Raw genomic sequence first — 19,817 nt, forward strand, 5'->3', positions numbered from 1 at the left:
CTCCCTACTGTTGCGGCTTGCCCTGCTCCTTTAAAATATTGCTCTTATTCACTATGAAAGCGCAGAAAAAAAACATGCATATTAACTGTTAGCCCTGCTCTCGGCCAGCGCTTGCTTGAGTTGAAGTGACGTTTTATCCTATAAAGTAGGACTTTTGTTCTACTGATTCAGGCTCACGGTGCACTTGGTTGGACACATCTTCATTCACTATACATGGTGAGAACTGGGTATAATGTGCTAAGGAAGCTATGCAGTGTATATGTAATAGTGCTAGTGCTGTCCTCTGACATGTACAGTGCTGCTTTGTCGCAATCCTATGTACTATTGTTCCCTCAGTACATGTATAGGTATCATTTATGTGCAATTGTCCATCAGCAGGCCAATCCATCATAAAAAAAGTAAGGCACTTTGGAAAAAAAAATTGTAAATATCTGTGAAAAATCTAAAAGTTAATTTGCCATGGAAACTAGTATAATTATGTGTTAACGTGTAGAGATGATCAATGAGATGCTAATCTTCCAAGTCTGTTGAAACTAAGTCAATCAATCTAAGCAGTTATCGAATCTGATTTACTTATTCTCAAGTTACTTGTAATTTACAATAAACGTGCAAAAAAAGTGATGCTTCACATTGCTGGTCTCTAGATGTGCCATTCTGTGCAGAGAAGGGGCTGGCTAACATTTCTCTCAGCTGTTGTTCTAAACAAGCAGGGATATGCAGGTTATGTTCTTCTCAGCACACACATTATACAGTAGTATAGAGCAGATGAATGAGTACATTTAATACTGTGCATCCCACCATGTCAGCCAATGCTGCTCTATGTAAGCACAAACAGCAGGGATAGCTTAGTCCTGTAACATTGGCTTTACAGTGCCAGAATGTTTCTTGCTAACACTTATAAAGCTAGTTTCTTCTGTCTGGGACTGTGCAGGTGACTTCAGCTCGAGTAGTCTGTAAACTTCTGTGTGAAGAATAAAAAAAAAAAGAGTACATTAAGAGATCTTTATATACAATCTAGGTTTTTAACACATGGTACATGCACACTGAGAAGTACTTAGGTTGTGATCGGGGGTACTTGAACTTTTTGTGGTCAATACATTCTAGTAAAATTTGAGATAAAATAAAATGTAAAATATTAAATAATTATACTGTAGTAAGATTTTGGAATCAAAAATGTTACATCTTACATATACAGTAGAGTCATGGAGGGTTGAACAGCATTTGTATACAGTTATGGATGACTCCTATTAAATAAATGTGTCAAGGGGTACTTGAAATGATGATGATGCCCACAATGGGGCTACTTGGCCAACACAGTCATTAATAATGGGTAAATGTTATAATAATGTTGAGAAATAATGGCTTAACACACTGTTTTATCCAGTTGTGTTTCCGTCAATGACTAAGTTATGCATTACTTTCGCCATGTGATGCGTACAGTGATATGCTTTACTGCAACTGTAAACGCGCATATTGGCTTCAATTCATCAAGCATTACCGCATTCGGTAATGCTGAAAACAGCTGACTTAACGGAGCACTTAAGAAAATGTTAATTCATCAAAGCTGTTACCGAATGAGAAGCTGAAATGACAGAGCAATGAGATAAATTACCGACTTGTGCTCAACACATGTCAGCAAATGTCAGTAAATGTTAATTCATCAAGGTTACCACATTCGCTAACACATTCGGTGTTTATCTCCAGCTCTCCCCTGTCCGTTACAGGCTTCGAAAGCCTTCTGTGTGAATGTTTTCATGATTAACAGGAGCAGGCAGCCAATAGAAACAGCCCCTGTTCTCCTGCAAGTGCCGCTGATAGGTCACACAGGCTTCTCCACACAAGCTTCCAGACCCCCCAGGCAGTGAGCAGAGAGAATGGTGGTGTAACCCTTTGAGTCCCTGTTTGAACATGCAAAGATGCAAGTGGTGAAATCACCAAGTATGGCATTTGTAATGTCTCCAGGAAGTTTATCTACGTTGTGGCAAATAAGTAAAATGTTAAGAAACACTGATGGACAGATTCAGAGCAGCAGAGGCAGTATAAGTAACAGTAAATATAACACCTTTACATGTAAAGGGATGTCTGGATGCCTTCTATTGTTATCAGCTTGTAACAACACAGAGACATTCCAAGCTGCTCTGCACCACTCTGCTGTTATCTAACAGCCTTTGATGAACTAAAGCCGTAGTACTTCGGTAACTTAACGAACCTCTACCACACATGGGAAAATATTCATTAATTAGCACAGTAAAGTGTAAAATACCGAATGCGGTATTTTAAGGACTGGGATTTTGTTATCGAACACCCTTTGATGAATTGAAGCCATTGTCTGGAACCAAACCGCGCGCCTAGATTTATTATGACCTATTCCGCTGCACTGCTAACGTGCCAATGTAAACGTAGCATTACAATATAGTTTCATTGCATTTCCTATGTGGTTAAATTGTCCAGCACAATGCAACGTATCGATGCGAATGTAGACTAAAAATGTTTTTGAGTTACAATAAGTAAAAACTGTCAGTGTGTATACACATCACATTGTGTGCTATGGCTGTACAGGAATTCATTAAAGGGATACTTAAGCCAGGATTAAAAAAAATCAGTTTTACTTACCTGCCGCTTCTACCAGCCCCCTGCAGCCGTCCCGTGCCCTTAAAGTCACCCACGGATCCTCCGGTCCCCCGCCGCCAGCTAGTTTCATTTTTCGACGACCGGCCTGACAGAAAGTCGGCGGGCTTACTGCGTCTCTGCGGGCCTAACCACGCGTATCCTACTTCACGTTCCCATCCGCAATAGCGTCCTGCACATTCGCAGGGTGCTATTATTGCGGATGGGAACGCGAAGGATACACGTGGCCAGGCCCATTTGCGAAATCGAAACTAACTGGCGGCAGGGGTCAGGAGGATCTGTGAGTGATTGTGAGGACATGGGATGGCTGCATGGTTGCTGGTAGAAGCACCAGGTAAGTAAAGATGATTTTTTTAACCCTGGCTTAAAGAGACACTGAAGCGAAAAAAAATATATGATATAGTGAATTGGTTGTGTACTCTGAATAATTACTAGAAGATTAGCAGCAAAGAAAATATTCTCATATTTTTATTTTCAGGTATATAGTGTTTTTTCTAACATTGCATCATTCTATAATATGTGCAGATTACACAACATTCAGCATTCAAAATGAGTCTTTCAGAGCAGTCTGTGCACTAATGACCTCTCCTCTAGCAGAGAAAAAGAAAACAGTTGAGATAATAAAAGTCAGATAACAGCCAGAGTTAATGGCTTGTTTGCATAGAGATAACAACTGGAGTTTCTTAACTCTTCCTGTACTGGAAACAATTAGACTAATGTATCTGATCTTAATGTTTTATTTCTTAGCTGTACTACACATACAAATCATAATCTCATAATTTTTTTTTCGCTTCAGTGTCTCTTTAAAGAAACTCAGAGATGAACTAATCTAAAGCTTTGATACTTACCCGGGGCTTCCTCTAGCCCCATAAACATGTCTAGGTCCCACGCTGTCCTCCCGCGGTGTGCCGTTCAGCCGCGGTGAGCCCCAGTAACCGGCTCAGTTGATGTCAGTCAGGGTCTACTGTGCACGCGCAGACCTCTGGCGCATGAGCAGTAGACCCGGACTGAGGTCACTTTAAGTATCCCTTTAACTGTATCCCAACCATTGGCAATGATACAGCACTTGTCAGCTAAGCAACAGGTGAAGCTGCTGCTTAAAGGAAGACCAAGGCAAAAATAAAGGAGGGTTTCTGAGGCTACACAGAGGTGTGGGCATGTTTGCAGACAATAACCTGTGGGCTCGCAATTTGCTCTGGTAGCCGTCACAATTAGATTCAGCCAGCGACCTCTGAACTGGAAGTACTTGTGTAGAGCATGTGCAGTTCAACCTCTTTGTTTGCACTCCCTGTTCACCTGCTATCTGACGTATGAATAGAGGTGTAACTGAAATATTGTGCATTCACTACACACACAGGTACAGTCATTAATTCTCCTTCCTTTCCTTCTTAATAGAATTTAGATGGTACATATGCACAGTTTATTGCCATCAGGAATCCCATGGTTAGAAGTGTCTAATGTTTTATGAATTTCTTCTGGCTGTTTATTTTGTTGATGAATGCATCTATGATCACAGCACAATGATTGCTATATTATCCTCTGATGATCTGGCCCTATAAGCTGCGAAACCCATGTCAGGTCATGTTTGCATTTACCTTACTGTGACCAAAATGTCTTTGCTGTTTTTTAAAGAATCTGTTGGAATTACATTTCAAATACTTCTTAAAGAAAACCTGTAACAAAAAAAAAACCTCCCCTGGGGGTACTCACCTCAGGTGGGGAAAGCCTTCGGATCCTATTGAGGCTTCCCTTGTCCCACGGCGGCAGAGATAAAGCTCCCTGAACAGCAGGGATGTAAATATTTACCTTCCCGGCTCCAGTGCAGGCGCAGTATCGGCTCGCCACTCAAAGATAGGCGGAAATAGCCGTTCGCTGTCGGGCCGCTCTACTGTGCAGGCAAGAAAAAGAGAACAAGGAGCGCTCTCTAGTGCATTAAAGTTTTTAATATGCCTCTTCTCAAAGCAAAGGAATAAAACGTACAATGTTTCAATAAAATCAGCGCATATCACACTCTATAGTGTACATCACCGCTTCTTCAGATGTTTACACCGCCCTGCGCGTCTCCTCACTGTGGCCAATAGTGCGGGGAACCGTCAAAATTCCAGCGCCGGCGGGAACAGGACAAACGGTGGAGTCTCGGCAGCTGCCATGCGCCTATTGCGTCATGACGCGTTTCGGCGTTCCACGCCTTCGTCAGATGACGCAATGGCGCAGGGGACGCGGATAAAAAGGCGTCCTGTCTCCCAGCAACGGTCGCTCTACAATACAGCGGCCGCGCTGGGTCAAAAAAAGAGGTGGAAACCACCCTGATTGGGGGCGGCGAAAAAGGGAAGGAGGATCTATTAGGTTGCTAAGCAGCCAAAAACGGCTCCTTTTACTCATAATTATAGCTGTGCGGTCCTCATTAAACCTTACTATACGGTAACCCCACGGCATCAAAAAGGTTCTGAAAGCCACCCTGCTATAGGGCGGCGGGGAGGAAGGGAAGATTTATTACGGTCGCTAAGCGACCACCATGCTCCTAACTACACTCATATCTGCGGGTCATATGATCTACACTTGAGTGTAAAGAAGAAATATAAACATATATGTATATATATATATATATATATATTATTATTATCTTTCCCCTATAACCACATGATGGTATAAATTTGTAAAGACTCTGCATAAAGAATATATGTGATTATATGAGAAAATACATCTCAAAATTAGATATAAAAATAAAAAATTTATAAAAAATATACATATATATACAAAAATATTAGGTAAAAAATATATATTAAAAAATGTATAAATTATATATGTATATATAAAAAAACGAGCAATAAAAAATATATAAGCCCCCCTGGGATGTTCCTTCACTTATATATTTTTTATATATTTTTTATTGCTCGTTTTTTATATATACATATATAATTTATACATTTTTTAATATATATTTTTTACCTAATATTTTTGTATATATATGTATATTTTTTATAAATGTTTTATTTTTATATCTAATTTTGAGATGTATTTTCTCATATAATCACATATATTCTTTATGCAGAGTCTTTACAAATTTATACCATCATGTGGTTATAGGAGAAAGATAATCATATATTCATATATATATATATATATATATATATATATACATATATATACATATATGTTTATATTTCTTCTTTACACTCAAGTGTAGATCATATGACCCGCAGATATGAGTGTAGTTAGGAGCATGGTGGTCGCTTAGCGACCGTAATAAATCTTCCCTTCCTCCCCGCCGCCCTATAGCAGGGTGGCTTTCAGAACCTTTTTGATGCCGTGGGGTTACCGTATAGTAAGGTTTAATGCGGACCGCACAGCTATAATTATGAGTAAAAGGAGCCGTTTTTGGCTGCTTAGCAACCTAATAGATCCTCCTTCCCTTTTTCGCCGCCCCCAATCAGGGTGGTTTCCACCTCTTTTTTTGACCCAGCGCGGCCGCCGTATTGTAGAGCGACCATTGCTGGGAGACAGGCCGCGTCCCCTGCGCCATTGCGTCATCTGACGAAGGCGTGGAACGCCGAAACGCGTCATGACGCAATAGGCGCAGGGCAGCTGCCGAGACTCCACCGTTTGTCCTGTTCCCGCCGGCGCTGGAATTTTGACGGTTCCCTGCACTATTAGCCACAGTGAGGAGACGCGCAGGGCGGTGTAAACATCTGAAGGAGCGGTGATGTACACTATAGAGTGTGATATGCGCTGATTTTATTGAAACAATGTACGTTTTATTCCTTTGCTTTAAGAAGAGGCATATTAAAAACTTTAATGCACTAGAGAGCGCTCCTTGTTCTCTTTTTCTTTTCTTCACAGTTTAACCACTTACTTCCCAAAAGTAAGAAAGGAGCAGCACTCTTGTGGATGTGCACATGAATAGTGCTGGATAGTTCTTTCTGAGTTGAGCGCAGTGGACTAGCTGTTTGTCTACTGTGCAGGCGCAAGTCGCCTGCGAAGTAGAGCGGACCTGACAGAGTTTGGCTATTTCCGCCTATCTCCGAGCGGAGAGACGCAACAGCGCCCCCACTGGAACCAGGAAAGGTAAATAAGTCAGCCCTTATCAGGCTTGTCGAGGGAGGATTGCTGAACACTTCGGGGGAGCCAGCGCTGGATTGCCTGCAGCTACAGGGGTGGGGGAAGCCTCATTGGGACCCTGAGGCTTCCCCCTCCTGAGGTGAGTACCCCCCACAGGGGAACGTTTTCTTGTTACAGGTTCTCTTTAATGGACTAATGCCTTATTTAAGGAAAAAGTAATAAACTGTTTTAGCCATGTTTGTGTGGATTTTATTTCAATACTTTAGTTTCCTCCCATGAGTGGATCAGGTAGCCGTAATCAACGTCACTCTCCGCCACTCCTGTGGGCTGCACTGGCCCACTTTCACTTTTGTGACCTCTGGGTCACGACGCTGGAAGGAGAGATCGATTCTCACAGCGTGCGGGGGGTGGCAGGGGGCGTGGCCAGGGAGAGACAGCTGCCCAATAGCAGCTGGGGAAAGCCTGCAGGAATACCCCTATTGGGCGTTTTGAGCAGGTAATCAATCCCTCTACTCCCTTTACCCTACGAGATGGCGACAAATATTGTCGCTAATTGTAAGTGGGGGGGGGGGAGCGGCGGTGTGGGGACACAGAGGCTTGTCGTGAGGCAGAGAACATGCCTCTGTGTCCAATCTGCCCCATGCACCGCCTCGGGTTCTCTTTAAACTGTGGCGAGAGGTATATGGAGGCTGCCATATTTATTTCCTTTTAAACAATACCAGTAGCCTGGCAGTCCTGTTGATCCTCTGCCTCTAATACTTTTAGCCATAGATTCTGAACAAGCATGCAGCAGATCAGGCGTTTCTGACATTGTCAGATCAGCTGCATGCTTGCTTCTGGTGTGATTCAGACACTACTGCAGATTTACCTGCCAGATCGATTATTTTCAACATGTCCGATTTGAATTTCGATTGATTTTCCAATTGTTTTTCGATCGATTTTCGTTCAGTTCCATGAAAATCGATCAAAAAACTATTTAAAAAACGATCGGAAAAATTCAGATTGGACATGTTGGAAATAATCGATCTGGCAGGTAAATCTGCCCGAAAATTGTACGGTATGTACCTAGCATTACAAGGGTGATGCACCATTCACTCTCACCTTACACATTTCATTTACACGAGTTTAAAATAACAGGATATGCAAGACCAGTTATTTTGGCTGATTTACTCAAGCTGATACAAATAGCATACACTGCATGTGTACAGAGGAAGCTGAAATGTGGGATTAGGAAATATTGCACAAGACGTGAGTTGGCACAATCAAGCATATGAAATACAACTAAAGAAATTGCAAACCGACAATTTGTTTATCAAAGATTTGATTTATACAATCCTGGTGTAAATAGAAATAAACTCCCTATTTACATAGTTTAGTACTAGCCCGTCAAAGGACAAATGAAGTGAGAGGTATATGAAGGCTGCCATATTTATTTCCTTTTAAACAATGCTAGTTGCCTGGCAGCCCTGCTGATCTATTTGGCTGCAGTAGTCTCTGAATAACACCAGAAACAAGCATGCAGCTAATCTGAGATGTCTAAGGGGCACCTCTAGCTACTCAATACTTAGGATAGCTATGTGTGAGAAACCGCGGAAAAGCCACCGCGTGTACTGACGGCAAGGCGGCTGATTCTGCGTCCAGCACAGCGGTTTGTCCGCAACAGCGTGCGTCTGGTGTGGCTGGGTCTGTTAGTTCACACAGGCTGAGGAGCTACGCGCGCGCGCCAGAAGTCAGACCTTTTATAACAGCAGGAGATGTATCAGCTGATCAGGACGATCAGCTGATTCCTGCTGGACTCCTTATTGGCTGAGTGGCTCGGGTGGGGCGGGAGAGTCCTGCAACTATATATTTAGGTTGCTTGTCAGTTGCTGGTTGTCTGCCATTGCAAACACTTATGTGGAAGCACTCAGACCTTAGTCAGATCCTACAGTGTTTTAGAACCAGGACCTGGGAATTCACACTGAGCCAGATTACTTGTATTGTTATTCTGTGTTATTCCTTAGACCAGTTCCAGGGTGTAGAGACCACGGACCTCACACCCCAGACTAGGAATACTGTGTATCATCTGTGTTATTCCTTAGACCAGTTCCAGGGTGTGGAGACCACAGACCTCACACCCAGACTAGGGAACCTGTGTTATCATTGTGTTATACTCCAGACTAGTTCCAGGGTGCTGAGACCATGGACCTCGCACCCAAGACTAGGGAACTGTATTATAATTTGTGTTATACTCCAGACTAGTTCCAGGGTGCTGAGACCACGGACCTCGCACCCAAGACTAGGGAACTGTATTATCATTTGTGTTATATTCCAGACCTGCTGGTGACGCCCATCTTCCAGGGGTCACTAGTCACCGGGTCTTCTTGCTATTCAGCCTGGGACTCCGCCCCCTTGGATGTCTCAGGCTGCTGCAAGATCTCTGCACTACCAAAGGAAGGTACTTCTTATACTGCCAAGGACCATCTGCTCCTCGAGTGGTCCTCACTCAAAGTTATTACTGTTGCAACACTCACACTATATAGGTGTCCAGAGGTTAGCAATATATCTGTATTATCGGTGATTCTGCAGATCATCAATAATCAGGTATATGTCTGCATTCTTGGTGATACTGCAGATCACCAATAATCAGATTCTCTCTGTGTGCTGACACCGATCGTTACAGAATGGCAGACCCAACCCAAATGGACGCACTGTATAGACATGTTGAAGTCCTGACCGCCGCGGTAAACAATCTTTCCAGGCCAGTTTTGAACCAACAGACCCAGATCAGCCAGCTATTTGGCGCTATTCAGGAACTTCAATCAGCTATAAACTCAGTGCGATCTCCTCCTAGCACAGACATACATATGCCTGTACCTGAAAGGTTTTCTGGTCACAGATCTGACTTCCAGAACTTTAGAAATAGAGTGTTATCATACTTTGAGTTGAGACCTAATTCTTCAGGAACCGAGACACAGAGAATTACGTTTATTAAGACTCTGTTGTCAGGAGATTCCCAGACCTGGGCATATGGTCTTCAGGCAGGGAATGAGGCCCTAGCATCAGTTGAGGAATTTTTTAAAGCTATGGCTATAATTTATGATGATCCGGACATTGCCTCGACCGCTGAGCAGAAGCTCAAGACATTGCAGCAGGGCAAGGATTCGGTTGGAAATTACGCAGCTGAGTTCAGGAAATGGGCAGTATCTGCGAGATGGGGGCCAGTTGCACTCTTGGATTGTTTTTTGGCAGGGTTGTCGGATGCAATTTATGATGTGATGATTGGACATCCTGAACCCAAATCTGTAGACGAGGCAATTTCTTTAGCCGTGCAGATAGATCGCCGTTTGCGCTACCACAAACAGGTTCGTGGTAGAAATGCTAGGTCTGTGTTTGACGACTCTGCTTGTTCTCCATCACCCTCAGACGAGCCGATGCAAATCGGGTATACAGGGCTGAGTCAAGTGAAAAAGAGTCGCAGAAGGCCAATAAAGAGTCGTTTATACAGTGCTAAAGGCCCAGAAGAATGCTGCCGCCTGGGTTTAGTCAATATCAGAGGTGAGCGATCCTCATCTCTAAACAAAGATCGTCTGCTCCTTCCCTGCTCGATTACATGGGAGGGTTGGACTAGTTCCGCAGAAGCCTTGGTAGACTCTGGTGCTGCAGCGAACTTCATAGATTATGATTTCGTTAAAAGATTAGGGATACCTTTGTCCCCGCCTGACCAGCAGATTCTGGTCACTGCAGTGGATGACTCTCCCTTGCAGAGTAATCAATCTCTTTCCCAAACCCCCTTGTTGTCATGTTGGTTAGGGGCGTTGCATGAAGAGAGATTACAGTTCCTGGTTATGCCCATGGCAACCTCCACCATTGTTCTTGGTATGCCCTGGTTTCAACTCCACTCCCCACAGATTGACTGGGCTTTAGGGAAGTTACTGAAAAGGTCAGCCTATTGCCATCAGCATTGCTTGGAGAGAGTGGCAGGTTGTGCTACCAAGATACGGGTTGGAGAAGTGGCAGAGCAGGTCAAAGCAGAAGCTTTAATTAAAAGTTCTGAGCCTGAGATCGGCCTACCTCGGAAAGTGGTCAGGGCACCTGCGGAGATGGTGAAGGACTGGATGCCTAATCTGGGCCCTTGCCAGCGAGACATTCTACAGGGTAAAACATCTAGTCAGACCTCACTGGGTACATTACAACATTCACCAGTGCCAAGGAGACCCCGGACTCAGAAAAAACAGACTAGCAAGGGAAAGTCTGTAGAGTGGGAGTTTTCCCCAGGGGACATGGTGTATACGTATCCTCTCGGCCTGGGGCTCGGAAACGATTATCACCCAGACTGGGTCCTACATTCATAGGACCACTCCCAGCCAGTATGAGAGGTGTGAGATCACTTCATGTGCCTCTAATGAGGCCAGCAGTGCACGTGGGTTTCCCTCCCTCCCTCCCTGTGATGGTAAAGAACCAATCAGAATGTGAGGCCGAAAAAATTCTAGACCCACATTCTGGGAACCCGATTGGGAAGTGTCCGGAGTCCACTCCTTGGGGGGGGGGTTGTGAGAAACCACGGAAAAGCCGCCGCGTGTACTGGCGGCAAGGCGGCTGATTCCGTGCCCAGCGTGGCGGTTTGTCTGCAGCAGCGTGTGTCTGGTGTGGCTGGGTCTGTTCGTTCACACAGGCTGAGGAGTCAGACCTTTTATAACAGCAGGAGATGTATCAGCTGATCAGAACGATCAGCTGATTCCTGCTGGACTCCTTATTGGCTGAGTGGCTCGGGGGGGGGGGGGGGGGGGGGGGCAGAGTCCTGCAACTATATATTCAGGTTGCTTGTCAGTTGCTGGTTGTCTGCCTTTGCAAACACTTACGTGGAAGCACTCAGACCTTAGTCAGATCCTACAGTGTTTTAGAACCAGGACCTGGGAATTCACACTAAGCCAGATTACTTGTATTGTTATTCTGTGTTATTCCTTAGACCAGTTCCAGGGTGTAGAGACCACGGACCTCACATCGCAGACTAGGAATACTGTGTATCATCTGTGTTATTCCTTAGACCAGTTCCAGGGTGCTGAGACCACGGACCTCACACCCAAGACTAGGGAACTGTATTATCATTTGTGTTATATTCCAGACTAGTTCCAGGGTGCTGAGACCACGGACCTCGCACCCAAGACTAGGGAACTGTATTATCATTTGTGTTATTCTCCAGACCTGCTGGTGACGCCCATCTTCCAGGGGTCACTAGTCACCGGGTCTTCTTGCTATTCAGCCTGGGACTCCGCCCCCTTGGATGTCTCAGGCTGCTGCAAGATCTCTGCACTTCCAAAGGAAGGTACTTCTCATACTGCCAAGGACCACCTGCTCCTCGGGTGGTCCTCACTCAAAGTTATTACTGTTGCACCAAACACTCACACTATATAGGTGTCCAGAGGTTAGCAATATATCTGTATTATCGGTTATTCTGCAGATCATCAATAATCAGGTATATGTCTGCATTCTTGGTGATACTGCAGATCACCAATAATCAGATTCTCTCTGTGTGCTGACACCGATCGTTACACTATGGCTACCTAATACTAAGGGGCACCTGTAGCTACAGTACCTATGATGGGCAAGGGAACTCAGGGGGAAGTGACAGCTGGACCAGCCAGCATACTTGTGGTGCAGTTAGGTGGGGGTTTGTAGGTTCATGGAGGGTGAAGTCTAAGGTGCCAGGACATCTGTGCCTATAGACTCCTGGGATGTAAATCCGGGCCTGGGTGGAGCTACATCCTGCCTGTGTTCCTCCCCTCACGCATGTGAAAATAACTACAGATGTGGTGTGATAAGATAACTCTCAGTGGGAAAACTGAACTCTGCACCTTAATAAGGCAAGCTTCTTTAGTGAATTAACACTGAAAATACCTCTCTTTGTGTGGAGATAAGTTTTCTCTTGCCTTATCTCCAGCCATTGTCCGAAAATTGTTATTGCAAGTTTATCTGAAATTGGACACAAGGTCAGCCTATCCTTAATTGGAAATAATTTTGTGTAAGAGATTGAACCATTTGCTCTGCTAGTTTGTCACCTGACAGAAACTGGTCTGATGCTGTGTGATCTTGATAGATCGATCTTTCAATAAAATAATGCAGACATTGGACTCTTGGTCTGACTTTCATTCCAAATTAATCTTAACAACAGTATCTTCACAATAAAGATTATTGAGAATGCTGTTTTGGCTTAATTAACCACTTCCCGACCGCCGTATTGACAAATGGCGGCCGGGAAGTGCACCCCGCAAGGACCGCCGTATAGACAAATGGCGGCGGTCCTTGTAGGGGCATGGGCGGAGCGATCGCGTCATCCGCGACGCGATCCTCCGCCTGTCGCCGCTCACCCGCCGCAACATCCCGCCGGCCATACGGAAGCGCCGGCGGGATGTTAACACCGCGATCGCCGCATACAAAGTGTATAATACACTTTGTAATCTTTACAAAGTGTATTATACAGGCTGCCTCCTGCCCTGGTGGTCCCAGTGTCCGAGGGACCACCAGGGCAGGCTGCAGCCACCCTAGTCTGCACCCAAGCACACTGATTTCCCCCCCCCGCCCCAGATCGCCCACAGCACCCCTCAGGACCCCCCCTGCCCACCCCCCAGACCCCTGTTTGCACCCAATCACCCCCCTAATCACCCATCAATCACTCCCTGTCACTATCTGTCAACGCTATTTTTTTTATCCCTCCCCCTGCCCCCTCCTGATTACCCCCCACCCCTCAGATTCTCCCCAGACCCCCCCCCCCCCCCCCTCTGTGTACTGTATGCATCTATCCCCCTGATCACCTGTCAATCACCCGTCAATCACCCATCAATCACCCCCTGTCACTGCCACCCATCAATCAGCCCCTAACCTGCCCCTTGCGGGCAATCTGATCACCCACTCCAATAGATTGCCCACAGATCCGACGTCAGATCACCTCCCAAGTGCAGTGTTTACATCTATTCTCTACCCTAAACACCCACTAATTACCCATAAATCACCCATCAATCACCCCCTATCACCACCTGTCACTGTTACCCATCAGATTAGACCCTAATCTGCCCCTTGCGGGCACCCAATCACCCACCCACACACTCAGATTGCCCTCAGACCCCCCCTTATCAATTCGCCAGCGCATTACTTACATCTGTTCTTCCCTGTAATAACCCACTGATCACCTGTCAATCACCCATCAATCACCCCCTGTCACTGCCACCCATCAATCACCCCCTGTCACTGCCACCCATCAATCAGCCCCTAACCTGCCCCTTGCGGGCAATCTGATCACCCACCCACACTAATAGATCGCCCGCAGATCCGACATCAGATCACCACCCAAGCGCAGTGTTTACATCTATTCTCTCCTCTAAACACCCACTAATTACCCATCAATCACCCCCCATTCACCACCTGTCACTGTTACCCATCAGATCAGACCCTAATATGCCCCTTGCGGGCACCCAATCACCCGCCTACACGCTCAGATTGCCCTCAGACCCCCCCTTATCAATTTGCCAGTGCAATATTTACATCTCTTCTTCCCTGTAATAACCCACTGATTACCTGTCAATCACCTATCAATCACCCATCAATCACCCCCTGTCACTGCCACCCATCAATCAGCCCCTAACCTGCCCCTAGCGGGCAATCTGATCACCCACCCACACCAATAGATCGCCCGCAGATCCGACGTCCGATCACCTCCCAAGTGCAGTGTTTACATCTCTTCTCTACCCTAAACACCCACTAATTACCCATCAATCACCCCCTGTCACTGCTACCTATCAGATTAGACACCTATCTGCCCCTAGGGCACTCAATCACCCGCCCACACCCTTAGAACGCCCTCAGGCCCAGCCCTGATCACCTCGCCAGTGCATTGCTTGCATCTATTCCCCCCTCTAATCACACCTTGAGACACCCATCAATCACCTCCTGTCACCCCCTAGCACACCTACCCATCAGATCAGGCCCTAATTTGCCCCGTGTGGGCTCCTGATCACTCGGCCAAACCCTCAGATCCCCCTCAGACCCCCTTCCGATCACCTCCCCAGTGCATTGATTGCATCTATTTTCCCCTCTAACCACCCCCTGCGACACCCATCAATCACCTCCTGTCACCCCCTAGCACTCCTATCCATCAGATCAGGCCCAATACAACCTGTCATCTAAAAGGCCACCCTGCTTATGACCGGTTCCACAAAATTCGCCCCCTCATAGACCACCTGTCATCAAAATTTGCAGATGCTTATACCCCTGAACAGTCATTTTGAGACATTTGGTTTCCAGACTACTCACGGTTTTAGGCCCGTAAAATTCCAGGGCGGTATAGGAACCCCACAAGTGACCCCATTTTAGAAAAAAGACACCCCAAGGTATTCTGTTAGGTGTATGACAAGTTCATAGATTTTATTTTTTGTCAAAAGTTAGAGGAAATTTATTTTTATTGTTTTTTTTTTTCACAAAGTGTCATTTTTCACTAACTTGTGACAAAAAATAAAATCTTCTATGAACTCGCCATACACCTAACGGAATACCTTGGGGTGTCTTCTTTGTAAAATGGGGTCACTTGTGGGGTTCCTATACTGCCCTGGCATTTTAGGGGCCCTAAACCGTGAGGAGTAGTCTAGAAAACAAATGCCTCAAAATGACCTGTGAACAGGACGTTGGGCCCCTTAGCGCACCTAGGCTGCAAAAAAGTGTCACACATGTGGTACCGCCGTACTCAGGAGAAGTAGTATAATGTGTTTTGGGGTGTATTTTTACACATACCCATGCTGGGTGGGAGAAATACCTCTGTAAATGACAATCTTTTGATTTTCTTTACACACAATTGTCCATTTACAGAGTTATTTCTCCCACCCAGCATGGGTATGTGTAAAAATACACCCCAAAACACATTGTACTACTTCTCCCGAGTACGGCGATACCACATGTGTGGCACTTTTTTGCACCCTAACTGCGCTAAGGGGCCCAAAGTCCAATGAGTACCTTTAGGATTTCACAGGTCATTTTGAGAAATTTCGTTTCAAGACTACTCCTCACGGTTTAGGGCCCCTAAAATGCCAGGACAGTATAGGAACCCCACAAATGACTCCATTTTAGAAAGAAGACACCCCAAGGTATTCTGTTAGTAGTACGGTGAGTTCATAGAAGATTTTATTTTTTGTCACAAGTTAGCGGAAATTGATTTTTATTGTTTTTTTTTCACAAAGTGTCATTTTCCGCTAACTTGTGACAAAAAATAAAATCTTCTATGAACTCACCATACTCCTAACGGAATACCTTGGGGTGTCTTCCATCTAAAATGGGGTCATTTGTGGGGTTCCTGCACTGTCCTGACATTTTAGGGGCCCTAAACCGTGAGGAGTAGTCTTGAAACGAAATTTCTCAAAATGACCTGTGAAATCCTTAAGGTACTCATTGGACTTTGGGCCCCTTAGCGCAGTTAGGGTGCAAAAAAGTGCCACACGTGGTATCGCCGTACTCAGGAGAAGTAGTACAATGTGTTTTGGGGTGTATTTTTACACATACCCATGCTGGGTGGGAGAAATCTCTCTGTAAATGGACAATTGTGTGTAAAAAAAAATCAAACAATTGTCATTTGCAGAGATATTTCTCCCACCCAGCATGGGTATGTGTAAAAATACACCCCAAAACACATTATACTACTTCTCCTGAGTACGGCAATACCACATGTGTGGCACTTTTTTGCAGCCTAACTGCGCTAAGGGGCCCAAAGTCCAATGAGCACCTTTAGGCTTTACAGGGGTGCTTACAATTTAGCACCCCCCAAAATGTCAGGACAGTAAACACACCCCACAAATGACCCCATTTTGGAAAGTAGACACTTCAAGGTATTCAGAGAGGAGCATAGTGAGTCCGTGGTAGGTTTCATTTTTTTTTGTCGCAAGTTAGAAGAAATGGAAACTTTTTTTTTTTTTGTCACAAAGTGTCATTTTCCGCTTACTTGTGACAAAAAATAATATCTTCTATGAACTCACTATGCCTCTCAGTGAATACTTTGGGATGTCTTCTTTCCAAAATGGGGTCATTTGGGTGGTATTTATACTATCCTGGAATTCTAGCCCCTCATGAAACATGACAGGTGGTCAGAAAAGGCAGAGATGCTGGAAAATGGGAAAATTCACTTTTTGCACCATAGTTTGTAAACGCTATAACTTTTACCCAAATCAATAAATATAGGCTGAATGGGGTTTTTTTTTTATCAAAAACATGTTTGTCCACATTTTTCGCGCTGCATGTATACAGAAATTTTACTTTATTTGAAAAATGTCAGCACAGAAAGTTAAAAAAAAAATCATTTTTTGCCAAAATTCATGTCTATTTTGATGAATATAATAAAAAGTAAAAATCGCATCAGCAATCAAATAGCACCAAAAGAAAGCTTTATTAGTGAGAAGAAAAGGAGCCAAAATTCATTTAGGTGGTAGGTTGTATGAGCGAGCAATAAACCGTGAAAGCTGCAGTGGTCTGAATGGAAAAAAAGTGGCCGGTCCTTAAAGCGAACCTTAAGCCAAAATTGATTTTAAATATCAAAGTATTACCTTATTCCTGTTTGTGTGCTCTTCAATTCCGCCTATGTTGCGCCGCTGTGGAGCCGGTATTTACGCTGTTATCGGCAGCTCTAACATTTATAATTTATTCAAAATGGCGCTGGTGCCCGGTACTATTTCCGGGTCAGCCAGCGCTTATTCACGCCATGCCTCTTCATGCGCTCGCTCGTGCACTGCCTTGTCTGAATCAGTGCACAAGCATAGTTTCCACACAGCGCTTCCGAGACATAGGCGGGGCATGCGCACACACTCCAGTGCTGGACAATATATTTATACAGTGCACGATTCTATTCTATGCAAATCACGCCCGCCCCGTGCACACGCGCGCCCCCGCCCCGTGCACACGCGTGCCCGCCCCGTGCACACGCGCGCACGTTTCTCAGAATGAGGAACTACCACAGCGCAGTATAGGCAGCGGCGCCGGCGGCAGTAGGACCCAGCGAGGGAGGGATGATTAATGTGTTTATCATCCTGGGTCATTCGCCGTCAGGCGCCGACAGGGCTGGCTGTCAGGGAGGATTACTGGGACACGGAGGACTGCATAAGCAAACAAACACTGCAGTAAGTGTCTTATCAGCCTCCTCTATTGTTCACAGTGTCCCTTTTGAAAAAAAAGTTTGGCTTAAGTGCCTCTTTAAGGGGTAGAAAGCCCTAGGTCCTCAAGTGGTTAACTTGGCAGTAAAATAGGGTGGTTACTCCAGATTATTTTATATTTCCCTATAAGCCTAAGGCTAGCCTAGCCTAATATGAAAAATCTGTTTTGGTAAACGGAAAAGGCAGCCAACACCAAAAACTAATATACAGGGGTTGGACGAAATAATGGAAACACCTTGAAAATCAACAAAATATATTTTAATATGGTGTAGGTCCACCTTTTGCGGCAATTACAGCCTCAATTCTCCGAGGTATTGATTCATACAAATTGTGAATTGTTTCCAAATGAATTTTAGCCCATTCTTCAGTTAAAGGGACTCTGACCTCTAAAAAGAAACAAAATTGGTACTGACCTGGGGCTTTTTGCAGCCCACCGTAGGTCGGGAGGTCCCCGGTGTGGTCCTGGCTCCTCTCCCGGACCCTCCGCCGCTTACCGCACCGAGGACACCCACGCTGGGTGTCAGAGCTGGGACAAGGTCCTTCAGCACCCAAGGCTGAGACACCAAAGTGCGCCCCTCCATCCCTCTGCCCTAGCCGTCACACACTGATTGCTACTAGACTAAGAAGCCCCAGGGCCCCCAACCTCCCCAATACCTTAATCTCTAGTTATCTGACTTGCAGTCACTGCCATGTATCCCCTTTTCCTATTTCTTTCTGCTTCAAACACAATTGGGAATGACAGCTGAATGAATTGTGCGTCCCCTCCTACACTGCGCCCTGAGGCTGGAGCCTCTCCAGCCTCGGCCCTGCCCTGCTGGGTGTCGGGCTCCCACTTCCTGAACGTGGACGCTCTTCGTCATTATGCCGGCTGCTGCGCGTCACAGTACAGCCGGCCCGGGTGTCGGTGGTGCAGTATGCGGCGGAGGGACAGGGAGAGGAGCCAGGACCACGCCGGGGGACCTCCCGAACTACGGTGGGCTGCAGAAAGCCCCAGGTGAGTACCAATTTTGTTTCTTTTTAGAGCTCTGAGTCACTTTAAAGGGAACCTAAACTGAGAAGGATGTGGATTGTTCCTTTTAAAATAATACCAGTTGCCTGAATCGCCTGCTGATCCTGTGTCTCTAATACATTTAGCCACAACCCCTGAATAAGCATGCAGATCAGGTGCTCTGACTGAAGTCAGACTGGATTGGCTGCATGCTTGTTTCAGGGTGTGATTCAGCCACTATTGCAGCCACAGAGATCAGCAGGACTGCCAGGCAACTGGTATTGTTTAACAGGAAACATCCATATCACTCTCAGTTAAGGTTGCCTTTAAATGCATTCACAGATTCACTCATCCAGGCAACACTGTTATCCCTACAGCTAAGTTAAAAGCCGGGGTCTAAGTTCACAGAAGAATGCATTCTTATGCTTAGTCACCTATACTGCGCAGAAGTGCCCAGGTAAACATAGGTGTCCTAACTCTGGCCATGTAATATGCATAGTGCAGACATGTGAACATTCATTGCACCAAACCTATCTAGGGATTAGGAGCACACATCCTGACGTCCTCTCTTGGGACAGATAGTGCATCTTACCAATCGCACAAGGGAGCTTATGTAATGTATCCATGTGCACCATGCACATACACCAGCATAAGCTGTGTGCATGCTGTTTTTTGGTGTATATGCATGGTGCGCATGATTACATTATGATAGCTCCCTTGTGCGATTGGTAAGATGCACTATCTGTCCCAAGAGAGGATGTCAGGATGTGTGCTCCTAATCCCTTGATAGGTTTGATGAAATGAATGTTCGCATGTCTGCACTATGCATGTTACAGGGCCAGAGTTAGGACACCTACGTTTACCTGGGTAATTCTGCGCAGTATAGGTGACTAAGCATAAGAATACATTCTTCTGTGAACTAAGGCCCCGACTTTTAACTTAGCTGTAGGGATAACAGTGTTGCCTGGATGAGTGAATCTGTG

The 19,817-nt window shown here is 45.4% G+C and overlaps 1 protein-coding gene across 1 annotated transcript in view; it reads right to left on the reverse strand.

Moving 5' to 3' along the window:
- Window positions 1–757: 757 nt before the first annotated feature.
- HACD4 (3-hydroxyacyl-CoA dehydratase 4) overlaps window positions 758–19,817 on the reverse strand; it is a 46,509-nt gene continuing 27,449 nt past the window's right edge. Inside the window, exon 8 of the mRNA XM_068234423.1 lies at window positions 758–961. The gene's annotated coding sequence lies outside the window, so the exon portion shown is untranslated. The remainder of the gene's footprint in view (window positions 962–19,817) is intronic.

The sequence above is a fragment of the Hyperolius riggenbachi genome, chromosome 1 (assembly GCF_040937935.1).
Source record: "Hyperolius riggenbachi isolate aHypRig1 chromosome 1, aHypRig1.pri, whole genome shotgun sequence".
NCBI classification, from domain to species: domain Eukaryota; kingdom Metazoa; phylum Chordata; class Amphibia; order Anura; family Hyperoliidae; genus Hyperolius; species Hyperolius riggenbachi.